At 46.2% G+C, this 17,024-nt stretch overlaps 1 long non-coding RNA gene across 2 annotated transcripts; it reads left to right on the top strand.

Moving 5' to 3' along the window:
• The first annotated feature begins 6,011 nt into the window (after nucleotides 1–6,011).
• On the top strand, nucleotides 6,012–7,606 carry LOC311013008. 2 transcript variants are annotated; one of them, XR_014597095.1, is made up of 4 exons: nucleotides 6,012–6,285; nucleotides 6,499–6,564; nucleotides 7,022–7,056; nucleotides 7,177–7,606. It is a non-coding gene; the product is annotated as an uncharacterized lncRNA (long non-coding RNA). The 2 variants fall into 2 exon arrangements; XR_014597096.1 differs by having other exon boundaries at nucleotides 6,372–6,564.
• Nucleotides 7,607–17,024: the final 9,418 nt, after the last annotated feature.

Genomic DNA, 17,024 nt, shown 5'->3' with positions numbered 1-17,024 from the left:
TACCTTTAAAGTTTAATAGGAAGGAAGAATAGAAATCAAACAAAACTGTCCAACGCAGGCTGGTCAACCCATCGATCCTGTTAGTTGAACCTGACCCTGCCTAGGAAATCTCACCCTGGACTCGTGGAAAACAATAAAACATAAAACATTACAAACTTCCTCCCATCATGTGATTAACATATATATATATATATATATATATATATATATATATATATATATATATATATATGTAGCAGAGTGGTTCAATAAGTTGCCGTGACAACGCCACCCAGGGGAATTTCACCCCCAGGAAATTATTAAAGTAAGATGTTACTATTTTACTATATGGTCTTTCACTTGATATTAGCACGCAGGACACAGGTTCAATAAAATATTTCACGGGGGCAGAGAATGTTTTCAGTGCAAAAAAAAAGATTTATTAAATAACCAAACAAAGTTAACCCAAAAAAACAATAACACAATAAAGGAAAACTAAACAAGGTTAAAGACAGGACTGGGCTTACCACGGCAGCAGGGATCAAAACGAGGGACGGGGGTCCACCACCAAACAAAATCACCCGTGACACAGCAAACAAATCAGGAATATGAAGAAACCGACTGATAAATTGACTGTCAATAGAGTCTCCACCTTGGAACAGTACCCCATACCCAAAGTAGAGGATTTAATGGAAGTGTTAGCAGGTGGGAAACAGTTCACAAAATTGGATATGAGTCATGCATATCAGCAGATCCAAATTGATGATCAATCTAAGAAGTACTTAACTGTAAATACTCACCGTGGAATGTTTACATACAACAGATTACCATTTGGTGTATCCTCAGCTCCAGCAATATTCCAGAGAACAATGGAGGGGGTTCTCCAAGGAATACCCCAAGTTCCTGTGTATCTGGATGATATCCTGGTTACTGGGGCAACCAGAGAAATACATCTCAGAACCCTGGATGAGGTGTTGACAAGGTTAGAAGATGCTGGTCTCAGATTAAAGAGAAGCAAATGCACGTTGCTGGCTGATGAAGTTCAGTATTTGGGACATAAAGTGGATGCTAAAGGAGTGCACACTGTGGAAGCCAAGGTAAAAGCTGTTGTTGATGCTCCCACCCCAACTTCAGTGACAGAGCTCAAGCCTATCTGGGCTTGTTGAATTATTATAACCGCTTCCTTCCCAATCTCTCCACATTGCTGGCCCCTTTACATCATCTGCTGAGGAAAGATGTGGATTGGAGCTGGGGGGGCCGTCAAGCAGAAGCCTTCAGGAGGTCCAAAGACTTATTGAAGTCAGCTAAGGTCTTGGTACATTATTCTGGAGAGAGGCCTTTAATATTAGCGTGCGATGCCTCACCCTATGGCGTGGGAGCAGTGTTGTCCCACAGAATGGAGGATGGAACAAAAAAACCAATTGGTTTTGTATCTCGCACTTTGGCACCAGCAGAGAAGAAATACTCTCAGCTGGATAAAGAAGGCTTGGCTGTGATCTTTGGAATTAAAAGGTTCCACAAATACCTCTATGGCCGAAACTTTACAATTGTAACTGACCATAAGCCCCTGACTTCCCTGTTTAATGAAACTAAACCTGTTCCTCAGATGGTGTCTCCACGTGTTCAGCGTTGGTCTGTATGGCTCAGAGCTTATGAGTATCACATTGTATACCGGCCTGGAAGACAGCATATGAATGCAGATGCCCCCAGTAGACTTCCAGAAACATTCCCTGCTGAGGAAGAGGAGGATCTGGTGCTGATGCTGGATGGAATGGATGAGGCACCAGTGACCACAGAACAAGTAAGACATTGGACCGCTAAAGATGTGACATTGTCACATGTGCATGAATATGTGCTAGAAGGATGGCCTTCTGTAGTGGAGCCTGAATTCATGCCATACTTCACTCGCCGCTTAGAGCTCAGTGTGCGAGATGGATGTGTTCTGTGGGGTGCTCGAGTTATCATTCCGCAGAAAGGACGTACAGTGCTGTTGAAGTTGCTACATCAGTCCCACCCAGGAATGTCTCGGATGAAAGGACTGGCCCGGTCGTATGTCTGGTGGCCACAGATGGATCAGGATGTTGAGAGGGAAGTAAATCAGTGTGATGCATGTCAACAGAATAGCATGTCTCCCTCTGCAGCACCCTTACATCCGTGGGAATGGCCAGAGAAGCCCTGGACTCGACTACATGTAGATTATGCAGGTCCGTTCTTGGGCAAGATGTTTCTGGTGCTGGTTGATTCCCATTCTAAATGGATGGATGTATATCCGGTGACTACAGCGACCTCTCATGGCACCATTGAAAAGCTCAGACAAAGTTTCAGTGTCCATGGATTGCCGCAGATGTTGGTGAGTGATAATGCTACATGCTTTACAAGTGCTGAGTTTGCTGATTTCATGTCTAAAAGTAGAATAACGCATGTGACTTCAGCCCCTTTCCATCCTTCGTCAAACAGATTGGCTGAAAGAGCAGTTCGGACCTTTAAGGAGGGGATGAAGAGAATGCAAGGAGGAAAGGAGAGCTTGGAAGCAATGGTGTCCAGATTCCTGTTTAGTTACAGAATCACTCCACATTCTACTACAGGCTTGTCCCCGGCTGAAATGCTGATGTCAAGGAGGCCCAGGTCCGCCTTTGACCTGTTACTCCCAGATTTAAAGTCTAAGGTGGAAAAGAAACAGTGGAAACAAAAAGTAAATCATGACACACACACCAAGTTCAGAAGTTTTTCACCTGGGAATCCAGTTTTTACAAGAAACTACGGATATGGTCCCAAATCGATCCCGGGAAAAATTGAAAGCTGTACTGGTCCTCTGTCTTGTACAGTTCTCATCGGAAATGGACAGATTGTGAGGAGACACGTTGACCAGATCAGGAAGAGAGAGCTAAGTGGGGTGCCTGATATATATCCCTGTACACCTCAGGCTGTGAGGATCCCATCTCCTGTAATGCCAGAACAAGTGCAGTCCCCTGAGGTCCAGGCCTCTGACTCTCCACACCCTGAGAAAGACTCTGAGAGTGGCCCACCTATGCTGGGGAGTGAGGCCCAACCAGTATTGGAGGAACAGTTAACACCACCCTTAAGGCGCTCTATTAGAGAGAGGCACCCACCTGATTATTATAGGCCTTAGAGTAAACAGTAAAGATAAATAACAACAAAAGAATACTGATTTATCAGCTCTGCAGAGAATACAACTGTTTAACTTCATTCTAAGTAGTTAGATGTCAATTTATGTGTATTCCATTTATAGTTCAGTTAACATTTAAATTTAAGTAAAAAAAAAATGATTGAAGTGCGTTCAACTTATGGATCTAAGTAAAATGTATCTTATGTCTGTGAATCACTTCTTATTTTCTTTTGCAGTGAGTGTTGTCTGCAGACCTGAGAAGGGAGGGATGTAGTATCCTAAGACTTCAGTAGTAGCTAGGGGGAGCTCTAGGCTCCAGGTGTGGTTACCTGGCAGGTAGTCTACATATAGAAGAAGCATGTCAAGTGATTCTCTCTCTGTGTGCGCTGCATACCATGTGCCAGTAAAAAGCCAAGCAACCTATTTGTTGGTGTCCTGCGTCCTCTTTGAGTTTTTTTTTAGTTACAATGTTATAGTAGGAGAATAGCATCCAATAAAGTTAGTATCAAATCTTTGTGTTGAATAGCTTTGCCTGTAGATGTTACCATGCTTCTGTTTTTCCACTGTTGTGTGAAAACATGCAGTGTGGAGAATGCATACTGGCTATCTGTGTAGACTGTGATGGCTTTCCCTTCCCCCAATCTACATGCCTCCGTCAAAGCTACTATCTCTGCTGCCTGTGCTGAGAAATGTGATGGCAAAGGTGAGGATTTCAACACCCTCCCCTTTGTCACCACCACACACTACTGGCATTCGTGCCATCTGGATTTTTCCTGCAGGAACCGTCAACAAACATTGTTATGTCTGCATGTGTGAGTGGTGTATCAGTCAGGTCTGCTCTCAACAAAACAGTCTCCTCAGTTTTAGCTAAGCAGTCATGTTTATCACCGTCCTGTTCGTGTGGCAAAAGTGTGGATGGATTCAATGTGTTGCAGCGTTCGATTGTTAAATGTGGCTGCACCATTAGTATCGTCATACAATTGAGATGCCGTGCTGGTGACATGAAAGCTACTTTGTTTTGCATCAGAAGTACAGAAACCGCATGTGAAACCTTCAATGTCAATGGATGAAACAACACGAGTGAAGCTGAACTCTGTACAGCAATAGCTGCTGCCTGCACTGCCTGTAAGCATGGAGGCATAGCTCTTGCTATGGGATCAAGTTTAGAAGAGTAATAAGCTATCGGTCGTAGTTTTTGTCCAAAAGGCTGTTAGAACGCTGGTCATGAATCCTTGTCTCGCGTCACATGTTTGGATGAAAGGTTTTTTGTAGTCTGGGAGTGCTGATACTGATGTGCTCACTAAAACCTGTTTTAGTTGTTTGAAGGGTTGTTCTGCCTCTTGTGTCCAAATAATATTATCCCCGGCTGCCATAGGTTGATCATAGATTACACCCTGCAGTGGTTGTGCTAATTCAGCGTAATTAGCAATCCATTGTCTGCAAAAGCCTGTCATGCCTAACATCATTTGTTTTGTTTTTTTGGTTTTGGTTTTGGAGCTTGCAGAATAGCTTCTTTGCGTTTGTCATTGAGATGTTTTCCTTCCTGAGATATGTTAAAACCCAAATACTTCACCGTTTGTTTCCACAACTGGAGTTTGTTTCTACTTGCTTTGTGACCTTGTTCAGCCAAAAACTTCAGCAGCACCAGAGTGTCTGTTTTACAGTCAGCTTGAGTTTTTGAAGCTATCGAAATATCATCGACATACAACAGAATTTGACTTTGTTTTGGTGGGTTAAATTTGGCTAGATTTGATAACATTGCCTGCGAGAAAATGGTAGGACTTTCACAGTATCCCTGAGGGATCCTTGTGTAAGTGTACTTCTTTCCTCTGTATTGAAATGCAAACCAAAACTGTGAGTCTGGGTGCACTGGAATAGAGAAGAAAGCATTCGCTAGATCAATGACTGAGAAGAATTTGGCCTGTGGACTTAACTCATTTAGCAGCGTATGTGGATCTGGCACTAGGGGCGCCCTTGGTATCACAGCTCTGTTGACAGCCTGCAAGTCTTGAACCATGCACCATCCTGTAGATGGTGCTGCCTGTTTGACTGGAAACAGAGGTGTGTTACAGGGTGAATCAGGACATTCTATGATGATCCCTGCTTTAGCCAGATCTTTTAATGATTGGTTCTATGCCTGCTTCGGCCTCTGGTTTTAGTGGATACTGACGTTGATATGGTCTGAATGATCCTTTTGGTGTAATTTTTATCGGTTCTATATCTTTTATTTTACCCATATCTGCAGACCCAGTTGACCATAATATTAGTGGAACACCTGTTAACTGATGTTCTTCTTCAGTTAATTGGTATCATTCAGCCACGTTTGGTTTGTTCCCCCCTTTTAGATGAACAGCCTTTGTACCGTTTTGTTACCCAATTTAGCTGCATGATATAAATCTCCAATTTGGGTAAAAAGCTAACTCCCCAATAAGTTAACTGGGCATAGTTTTGAGATCACACAAAGCTGTAACCTGAACAAAGAAAACTTTAAGACATGAGGTTATACAAAATTCTTATAACAGACGCGTGCGGCTTTCTTCTCTGCCGCGGAGCAGAGGCTTATAATGGAAACTTATGAGGAAGTGAAGAGTATGATATGCAAAAAAGGAAACACGGCCGCTATTATTAAAGAACGAGAAAAGGGCTGGCAGGCAATAGCGGACCGACTGAATGCGTAAGTGGCACTCATTTTAACAAATGAACATGTGAACATGTTGAAAATGATCACTCGAAGTTAATGTTACTCTGTAAATTTGCCAGGCTAATTGTAAACACTTATCCACAATGTACACGACATCCATATGTTCAAATATCTCGCTCTCTGCACATATTCAGAACAAACATGACTGGACCAAAGAGGACTTGGCACCAAGTGAAGGTCAAATACAAGAACATTTTGCAGGGTGGTAAGTGCAATGATTTTTATACCAATGTACACATGAGTTACAGAAATGAGTTAGAAGCTGTCTGCTTACATATTTTACTGTGTATTGATTTTTACCGGTCAAGAAAAAGGCTCAATTATCAGGTACGGGGGGGGGGCCCACCAACCACGGACCTAACGCCAGCTGAGGAGCTCACCCTAGACCTTAACCGAGGGAGGCCTGTGATGGAAGGGATCATAGGGGGGACAGCCACAGACTCTGTCCCACCTTCAGCAACTGCCTCCTTCATACAAGGTACGTTATTACACTGTGTGTATATATGGAACACAATCGACTATTTAATAGGGTTTGTGAACTGTACAAACTGGCTTACCTTGCAGTGTCTGGCAACACTGTCACCCTGCTGGAGCCACCAGATGATAATCCAGTGATTATTATTCACCAAAAGCATAGGCTTGGCATATTCTCCAAATAGCCTACAAGTTCTAATTTATGTGTGTGTGGCAGGGGGAAGGCACTTCTGCTGCAGCAGATGATGAGGAGACCCTGTCGGTGGACTCCAGAAGGCTTGAGGTATCATGTCAATCTTGTGGGAATACTAATTTAGTCCATAAAAACCGTGGTGTGTGTGTGTGTGTGTGTGTGTGTGTGTGTGTGTGTGTGTGTGTGTGTGTGTGTGTGTGTGTGTGTGTGTGTGTGTGTGTGTGTGTGTGTGTGTGTGTGTGTGTGTGGCTAATTCCTGCTTTGAAAATTGATGGATGTTTTACAGAATTCACACACTGTCAGGCAGCTTTATGCTACTCACCTGAAAAGGCAGATAGAGCTGGCAGATCTCAAAATCAATGTACAAAGACGAAAGCTACAGGAAGTTGATCTGGACGTTGAAATAAAAAGGAGGACACTACGGAAACTGGATCTTGAAATCCTTAAACTAGAAAGAAAAGTTAGCTATTTCATAGCACACTTTAAGCATGACTGTATCACAATGTACTAATCACTTTTTTTCTCTCTCTTATCTCTCTCTCCCAAGCTGGGTGATTGACTACAGAAAATGCAAACACAATTGTAAGTTGTCCTGTGTATTTATTTCAGTGTTCAAAGGGAAAATCAAATGGCCAAAAGAATGGGCTTCATCTACAAACAAAATCAACTAAAATAATTTCTAATGTACTGTTCCCTGACCAGCCTCCCACTGATGTCATCATCATGCAGTCCAGCGTTGTCCCAGTCCACTTCTGCTTGCACTGTGGGGGCCCTTTCCTTCCTGAGACAGGCAATGTTGTGCAGAACGGTGCAGGCAACCATTATGTCACATGCCCTGTCTGGTGTGACCCTGAGGTGAGGCACTGAAAACGGGACTTCAGGAGGCCGAATGTCATTTCAATTCGGGCCCGTGTTCTAGCATGTGCCCGGTTATAGGCCTGCTGTTCTGCTGTCTGTGGGTCCACAAGGGGAGTAAGTAAGAACGTCTGGCATGCATAGCCCTTGTCTCCCAGCAACACACCTGATATTTCACCTGTGAATATAAAATGTAATCGTTAAAACTATAGCATTGTATACCTTTTGACACTGATGTTTTTAAGGTCGTTTTCAATAAAACCCAAAGAACAAAGAATTTGTCTCTTACCTTGTGATAATCTCTGGTAGACATTACTGGCCCGAAAGATTCGAGAGTCGTGGACCGAGCCGGGCCACTTTGCCTCTATATTAGAAATGATGTTGTCGGCATCACAGATGACCTGAAACCATACATTATAATGCCTGTTAATCATATAATATATATACATATAATCAGAATTAATTCATGTAGTTGACAGTAGGCTATCCATAAGTCTTTCTCCCCTGAACATTGATGCTAGGGAAGGATTTTCTGTTCACAAAATCCCCCTCATGTTCCCCTGAGGGCCGTTTGATGCGCACATGTGTGCAGTCCAGCGCACCGATGACATTAGGGAACGCTGTAGCACAAAATAATGTGTTATCCGTCTCTGTTATGATAGGACACGTTTTGTAATATTTAATACATACCAGCAATCTTGTAGAAGTCCTCTTTGATGTAACAAATTCTTCTGTGGCCAGGGAAGGTGATGAATATGTTTGAAATGGACTTCATTGCCAGGCAGGCCCGGAGTGGCTAATCGGGAGGACCGGGACAATTCCCGGTGGGCCGGTCTGACTTTTGGGCCGCGAGGGCCGGTGTTCAATTATTATTTTTATTTATTTTGTGCCGGTGTTCAGTCATGGCACTGAGTGGAGTGGGTATCCGCTGTCGCTGGTCATATCAGGGAGCTGGCGGTCTGTTAGATCATGCCAATGAAACTGGGACGCGGACGCAGGTTAAGGGCACGCCCACCAACAAGAAACAGACGCAGACGCAGCCTGACGTAACGTACGTGTCGTGCACTAGTCCGCACACTTCAGTGGTGTTTGCCTAGCTCCAACCACAGATGTACAAGGAAAATAATAACCCAAAATGGAAAATAAAAAGAGCAAGGGTGGCGCAGAAAAAGCGAGGATTAAAAAGAGAAAAGCCCTGGAGACAGATGCAGCCAAATGTGCAAAAATCGGCAGCTTTTTCATTCAAACGTGCTCGCGGTCTGAAACGACCAATGAAGACGATGAAACGGGTAAAACAAGATAATGAACAAAATGCAACTTTACCTGCACCGTTATAATTACATTATTTTAATATAATAGGTCGTGATCTAAAGTGGGCCGGTCTGAGGTATGAAACTCCAGGGCTGAAAATGAGTCCCACTCCGGCCCTGTTGCCAGGTACACTGTTCTGATAGTGCGGCAAATAGTGCCTTTATTCAAATTTTCAGCATCCCCTATGGTGTATAAAAATGTGCCACTTGCGAGGAAACGCAGTGTTACACATATCATTTGGGGTATGGTGAGGGCTTGGCTCCGAGCTGTGCTGTGTTGGACTTTACGACCCAGCAGTCGGCAAATGTAACGGATCCCATCGCCCGAAAAGCGATAACGCTCATATAGGACTTCGTCAGGTAAGGCCAGTGGATCAAACCTGTCCCGGAACACTCTCTCACGCCGGAAAGCCCTCCTGAGGATAAGCGCCTCATCGTCGATCACGTCATTCAGAAATGGACAGGCCATTGTGAAAGACGGATCACATGTCAATGGGACCCTTATATGCCGATTGCTCTCATCTTTGACTTAATTGAAAACACATTTGCAACTTAATTGGTCATTTATAATTATCCCAACAACTTCATATGTTGTGTTATATTCTGTATTCTGCCTAGACAATTAAATAAATCAAAGTCTAGACCTAGCTATTTATAAAACTTCTGACAGCAATATGAGCAAACTATCACACGAATGATTCTAATGAGGCTGCCTAAATGGTTCTGTTAAATTAAATATATTAAAAGACTATTTAACGGACAATTTATTCCTGGAACTTTCATGCAGGCGAATAAAAAATGAACTAGGTTTAAAACAATCATAAATAATTTATAATAATCTGAGAATAATTATGAAATATGTTTATATTCCGATTGGAGTGACAGCTGACTGAACAGATAAAGCAGCAGGATTAATCAAGCCTGGCTGTTAGCCTGGTCTGGACCAGGCTAACAGCACAGAATAAATCTCCATGGTAACTTAGGTGCCTGTGCTTTCATGCAACCGGATCATGGATAAAGTAAGCCAGGATAACCGGAATATCCCGGCTTAATCCCTTATCTAGGTTTCGTGCAATAGCCCTCTGGTCAAGATCCTGCCTTGTGTCAATGGTTCAGATGGTGGTGGGAGGTATTTTCTTGGCACACGACCTGAGTATTGTTATCAATCCCTTTACGTCCACAGTGGACCATCTTCTGATGGCTGCTGCCAGCAGGATAACATGCTGTGTCACGAAGCTCAAATCATCTCAAACTGCTTTCTTGAACATGACCATGAGTTCACTGCACTCAGTCAGATCTCAATCCAGTAGAGCACCGTTGGGATGTGGTGGAACGGGAGATTTACATCATGGATGTGCAGCCCACAGATCTGCAGTGTGATGCTCTCATGTCAATATGGACCAACATCTCTGAGGAATGTTTCCAGCACCTTGTTGAATCATATATGCCACGAAGAATTTAGGCTGTTCTGAAGGCAAAAGGGGGTCCAACGTAGAAAACATCACTTCATCCCCACTATTTAAATCCACACTCAAAACTCATACAATTGCACTTTCTAATTATAACTGCCAAATTTTAACTGTTGCTAATTGTCCTAGTTTGATTTCCTGTTTTATTTTGTAATTTTGTCCCCTGTGTGATTTCCTGTCTTGTACTTCCTGGTCCTTGTTGTTTCCACTGTCTTGACTCCCCCACCTAGTGATGGTGAGATGAAGCCTCATGAAATATCAAAGCCTCTCAGCCAGATGAACCACCAAAGTGGTCCGACCGCTTCAAATAAGTACGCTAGGGACACCTAGTGGTGAATGAAATTATGAAGAAAGTAAAAGAGTTTCCAGTCAACCTAACATGAGATGTTTGCTATATGTGCCGATCCAACATCAAATCATTTGAGAATTAAAGTCATCTTGGTGATACATGTGTGTGAGTGTGCCTTTCATAAATAGTTCTGAACTCAAGGTAGAAAATAAGTACTTTGGTAAACCACAGACCTGGATTTGAACCTACAACACTTTGATAATGTATCTCAGTCCTTAGACACTACACCACCTGAAACATGAAATAGTAGTAATACTTATAATGATATGTAATAATAATAATTTGTAAAATAAGTAATGGATCCATGGAGGTGGGTCATTGCAGCTCTATCCTGGATTCAAACTTGCAACACTTCAACAACAAGTCCAACTTCTTAACCACTACACCACTGCGTCTTTGTAGTATGACAAGCAGTAGTAATATTTACAATAATCATGTATAATAATAATGATAAAGTGCTATATTAGTCAAAGTGGTAGGCCTACACTGCAATTCCACCTTGGATTTGAACCTACAATGCTTTGATAATGTGCCCATTTTTATAATAGGCTAATGATGTATAAGAATATATAAGTGTGGCGGGGGGGGGTTTAAGACTGAGTAATGCTGACAACGCCACCCCTAGGGCAAGAGCAGGGGCACTCTATTTTACTCCAGAAACGCACGCACAGGCTTGACTTACAGGTATAAAAATATATTCTTTATTCTCATTTAATTAAAAGTTAGTCGCTGTAGGTCGTCAATAAAATAGGACGCCCATTAGTACATTAAACACAACAAAACAAAAACAAAGGGATAAGCCTTGTTAGGTGGGCAAAGGAAAAGCAGCCTGACCGGGTCTCAGTTTCAATATCACGCGTGAGACACACCAAGTTTAGTCAACACTACAATCCACTACAATCCACACAAGCAATATTGAACACGGCACACTTCACATATTCCCTACCCGGGGTGATAAACAAAACAAAACCAAACTGAAACACCGGGAGTATGGTCTATGGGCCCACCTAAACCTAGGCTGTTAGGGACAGGAGGGGACGACAAACCAAAAGAAAGAAAATGTAAGTTAACAAAAAGGGGGGCCCCGCTAGCCGGTGGTCACAATTAGTCTACCAGCACAAATCTCAAAGTCCACCGACTAGGGGGAAAGAAAGAAACAAAAGAAACACATGAAACAAACAACCAAACGAACAGAAATACAAAACGCGTCCTAAAAGCAGCACCTGCACGTATCTCATTCACCTCAATCACGAGAACAGCAGCCGACACTCGGATTGCCGGTAGCGTCTATAAACAAAAAGGAAACGAGAGACCCAGTTGCGTGATCCATACATATTCGGTTCATGGGCTAACTATTTACCACGCCACAACCGCATTAATAAAACGCCTATTCAATAAAGCACAGCCAAAACATACCTTGTTCCTTCTCCCATCGGGATCGCTGAACGCAGACCCAGGCTCGTCACTCGCACGGACAGCGTCACCGTCGGCGAGCACTCAACGACCACTAGCCCAATGGAAACACAATTAAATCCCCCGTAGTGCACTGGCCAAATAACTACCATAATTCCCCAATGAGGTAATTAAGACATACCTTGCGCTGCGACCCACACCTCTAAACACTGCCGCTACCGGCATGAGGACCCCGTGTGCCTTACCGGCATGAGGACCCCGGGTGCCTTTACACCTGCCTGATCGCAACCGCCCACCGGTCCCACCCCTATTAGGTGACGTCAGCGGTACGGGGAAAGAGAACGTGTAAGAGGGAACATCAGCACGAGACAGAGAGAGAAGACCTAATCCCACAGGCCACAATCCACCCCCTCCAAATGAATCGGCGGCCCGACGATGACGCCTCATGTCCGGGAGTCTTCACCCTCTATGCCTGATGGACTGTCATCCATGACACTCATTGTCTTGGGTAGACGGTGCGGATTGGAATGCTGCCCTGCTGTAGGCCTCGCTGAGCGGCGCACCGCCACTGTGGTTTCCTCCGGCATCTCAGCCGCCTCTTCCATGTCAATTTCTTCTGCCACTGAGGGACAGGTGGGAGCAGGTTGGGGTTCTTGGGGTTCATGTTCCGCATCATACCAGATGACTGCATCTCGGGTCTCCTCGTCATTCCCGGCAGGGGGTTCGTCCCGAGCAGGGGAGTCGATGGGGATCTCGCCCTCCTGAGCGAAGCCAGGGATGCCACTTTGTCCAGGCTGTACTCCTGCGGGGACGCCACGCATCTCAGAACGATGCACCTGTCGGACAGGTCCACCCTCAGCTGCCGGGGTTACTGTGTATACCGCTCCGGTACCAGAAGGGCCACGCACGACTCTGTAGGCTACAGGATTCCAGTGGTCCTGGATTTTATTTCTCCCCGGTGGATGGCTCCGCAAATAGACAAAATCTCCGTCTTGGAAGCCAGCGTCATTCACCTGAGCATTATGGTTCTGGTTCCGTCGGAGGGCCAGTTCTTCCGATCTTTGCCTGACGTGTTCCTTAGTAATTTTGACGCTTTCCTGGTGCCTTTCAACCCATTCTTCAAGGGTATGGGTATCTGGGGCAGCCTCCCTGGAGCCAAGCAAAAAATCAACTGGCAATCTTGGATGACAGCCAAACATCAGAAAATATGGTGTATAACCCGTGGTCTGGTGTGGGGTAGTGTTATAGGAGAAGGTGAGCTGTGGCAGATGGTGTGGCCACCGACGCTTCTCTGCTTGGGGTAGTGTGCGCAGCAAGTCGTGGAGTGTGCGGTTGAACCGCTCACACTGGGCGTTCCCTTGCGGGTGGTATGGAGTTGTGCGGCTCTTTTGTATCCCGTACATCTGACACAGTTGCTGGATAAGGAGGCTCTCAAAGTTTCGTCCCCGGTCGGAGTGTATACGGGCTGGAGGACCAAATCTATGGAACCATTGCTCCACCAAGGCCTTGGCCACTGTGGGAGCTTTCTGATCTTTAGTAGGGATAGCCTGCGAATACTTTGTGAAGATGTCTGTAAGGATCAGGACATTCTCTCGTCCATCGCTGGCAAGCTCCAGCTGAGTGAAGTCAAGGGCCAGAATTTCATTTGGTCGAGTGGCTTGCATTGAGCTCCAATACGTACGGACTTTAGGTTGAACGGCCTTCCCCAGCACGCATCGCTGGCACCCCTGACACCACTGTTCAACATTTTTAGCCATACCAGGCCAAAAACATCGGCTTCGGAGTAGCTGAAGTGTTCGTTCTGTGCCTTGGTGTCCCTGCTCGTCATGGACACTACGTAGGACTTCGGTTTGCAGGCAGTGGGGCAGCAATAGTTGGAGAGTCTCGGGGCCACCTCCTGGTGTGTGAATTAGGCGGTACAGAACTCCTTCCTCGTTGATTAGACGGTCCCATTGCCTAAGCAAAACTCTGCTTCCCTGCGGTAACGCTTCGCGTTCCGCTGCGCTCGGCCGTCGCCCCTCTCGGTAGTACTTCCTCAAGGGCCCGATGACCGGGTCAGCTCCCTGGAGCACGCTGAGGTCTTGAGGTGTACGCCCAGGTAGGGCTACCACCTCCCTGCACAGGCCCTCTATGGCAGGCATTGGAACAAGACTGGTCAATGTGCCCAATGCAGGGACCTCGGTCCCAAAGGTGAAGCGCTCCAAATACTGCCGAGAGAGGGCATCGGCATTCTGATTGTTCTTACCCGGCCGGTATCGGAGGGTAAAATTGAACGACGCCAGTTGAGAGGCCCACCGTTGCTCCGTGGCTCCCAGCTTTGCCGTGTGCAGGTGGCTCAGTGGGTTATTGTCAGTGAGGATCGTGAAATGGTTCCCCAGCAAATATTCACGGAACTTTTCCGTTACTGCCCACTTTACTGCAAGCAGTTCAAGCTTCATGGAGCTGTAGTTTTCCATGTTTCTTTCAGCCGCCCTGAGTCCCCGACTGGCAAATGCGACAGGTCGTACCTTCCCTTGGTGTTCTTGCGAGAGGATTGCACCAAGACCCCCGTGGCTGGCATCCACCTCCAAGATGAAGGGCTTTGAAAAGTCGGCATATGCCAGAACTGGAGCAGAGGTGAGTCGCTCCTTCAAGGACAAGAACGCATGTTCACACTCTTCGTCCCAGGTCGAGGCCAGAGGAACAGGGGGTGTCTTTCCCTTCTTGCGGGGTCCATTGAGTCTCCCCACCAGATGGTGGAGTGGGGCTGCCAGCTTTGAAAAGCCTTCCACAAAGCGCCTATAGTAGCTAGCAAAGCCGAGAAACGATCGTAACTCGGCTAGGTGTCCAGGGCGCCTCCACTCACTGACTACCTCTATTTTGGCAGGATCCGTGGAAACTCCTTCCCTGGAGACTACATGCCCCAAGTAGCTGACCTGATGCTGGAAGAAGCTGCATTTTGATACTTTTACTTTCAGTCCCTGCTTTTGCAGGCGGGAAAACACTTCTCCTAGCCTCTCCAGGTGCTGTTGGACGGTGGTGGAAAAGACGATAACATCATCCAGGTACAGTAGGACGGACTGGTATCTGCAATCCCCGAACATGCGTTCCATCAAGCGCTGGAATGTTCCAGGTGCGTTACACAGGCCAAAGGCCATTCTATTGAACTCGAACAGGCCAAAAGGCGTACAGAAGGCAGTCTTCGGTATATCCCGTTCCACCATTGGGACCTGATTATAGCCACTCGCAAGGTCCAAGGTAGAAAACCATTTCGCTCCTGAAAGGGCATCTAGAGACTCTTCTATACGAGGAAGGGGGTAAGCGTCACGGCGGGTTTTTTGCATTTAGTTGGCGATAATCAACGCAAAGGCGCAAACTCCCATCCTTCTTAGTCACCAGGACTATAGGAGAAGAGTAGGGGCTGCTACTCTCTCTGATGACTTGGCTATCCAAGAGCTGTTGAATGTGTGCCTTTACGGTTTCATACTGAGAGGGTGGAATTCTTCGGTATGGTTGCCGAACCGGAGCATCATCGAGCAGGGGAATCTCGTGGCTGATTAAAGACGTGCATCCTAGATCTCCATCCCCTCGGGAAAAGATGTCGCTGTACTGGGCAAAAAGAGCCCTGGCCTCAGCAGCTTGTTGCTGAGACAACCCCTGGAAGGCTGGCATCATGGGCTCGGGACCACTAGAGCACTCAGCCACCTCCTGTGTGGAAACATAGGCCTGACACTCTTCCCATGATGGATTGACTGATATGGAGGCAGCGGTTTCTGTCACAGCCGCAGCCACAACTTGTACAGTGCCAATGGGGCGCCGTGGGGACAGCCACACTTTTGTGCTCCCGACATTAACTACCGGTGCATATAGGAATCCCCTTTTTGCCGGCACCAAGGTAGGGGACAGCAGTAGACCTTCGGGCAACTGCTCTCCGTCAAAGCCCAAGGGCTCCAGCAAAAACTCTGCAGACTCGAGCTGGGGGCATGTAACTGGGACCATGGTTAGGGCTCCTGCCTCGAGGCAGACTGGCAACTTCCCATGGACTTTCACTTTGAACGGCTTCGATGCATTTTCAATGGCCTGGATCTGTTCACAGTGTCTCAGTGCGCGTCGGGCTGCTGGCGCCGCCGACTGCACCGGAGGGGAGAGGAAGAGCTGTGGCCCATGTTGTCTAAACAGAATCTGATAACACTCCCCAATTACATTCATTCCCAGTATCCCTGGGGTCAAGAGCTTGCGGTCTTTAAGAGTGCTATTCTCTGGGTCTTTAACAATTAAGATACCCCTTCCCGGAATGCATTGCCCCAGTACCCGTACGTCCAACTCTATGTAGCCAATATAGGGGATGTCTAATCCATTAGCGGCCTTAAGCCCGAGCCATTTACAGTCCCTCGTTTGTAGATGATGAAAATGTTTTCTGAAGAAACTCTCGGTGATGGTAGTCACCATTGACCCAGTGTCAATCAAGCAGGGAACAGTTACATCTCCCATAGACACAGACAATACAGGGCAGGTTTTGACTAACTTTTCCAAAGATTGAGGATGCCTTGAGCCAGACACATCCCCTCCCAGTGTATGGCTCTGCACACTGGGAGTTGCTAGTTTCCCGATCGGCTATTATGGCTATTGGGGCCTTGTGTAGGGGGGTCACCAGGGGGCCAGCGCAAGGCTGACGCATTATTGTGGTGGGAGGGCGCTACCTGGCAGTAGCGAGCTATGTGCCCTGGTTGATCACACCGTATGCAAATGGGCTGACCATTGGGGGCGCGTTTGTATCGCCCATCCCGTTGTAGTGGAGGGGCCTGCGATCTACCATTAGGGTGTCCTAACTGCCTTACAAGCGTGTCCAGCTGCGCTTGTTGTTTAAGAACCAAGTCTTTTAGTTCCACAAATTCTAATGACGGAGGGGCTGCAACACATTGTGATACGACCTGAGCTTCACTGCTTGCACCTGGGGCACGGTAACTACGGTCTCGATGAGACTGACCTTCCTGCACCCACCTTATAGCTTCCTTCCTTACATCTAAAAGAGTCAACACACTATCTCCCCGTACCAACCTCTTAAGTTCCCGCCGTAACATGGGATCACTGACATTTTCGCAAAACTGGTCTCTCAGAACAATATCAGGGTTTCTGACGGCACCTTCATTTGACTGTTTTACTTTCTCTAACATT

This window comes from Eutrigla gurnardus (assembly GCF_963514095.1).
Source record: "Eutrigla gurnardus genome assembly, chromosome: 4".
NCBI classification, from domain to species: domain Eukaryota; kingdom Metazoa; phylum Chordata; class Actinopteri; order Perciformes; family Triglidae; genus Eutrigla; species Eutrigla gurnardus.
The sequence above is the reverse complement of the archived record's forward strand: the minus strand, read 5'-3'. Positions and strand labels throughout refer to the sequence as shown.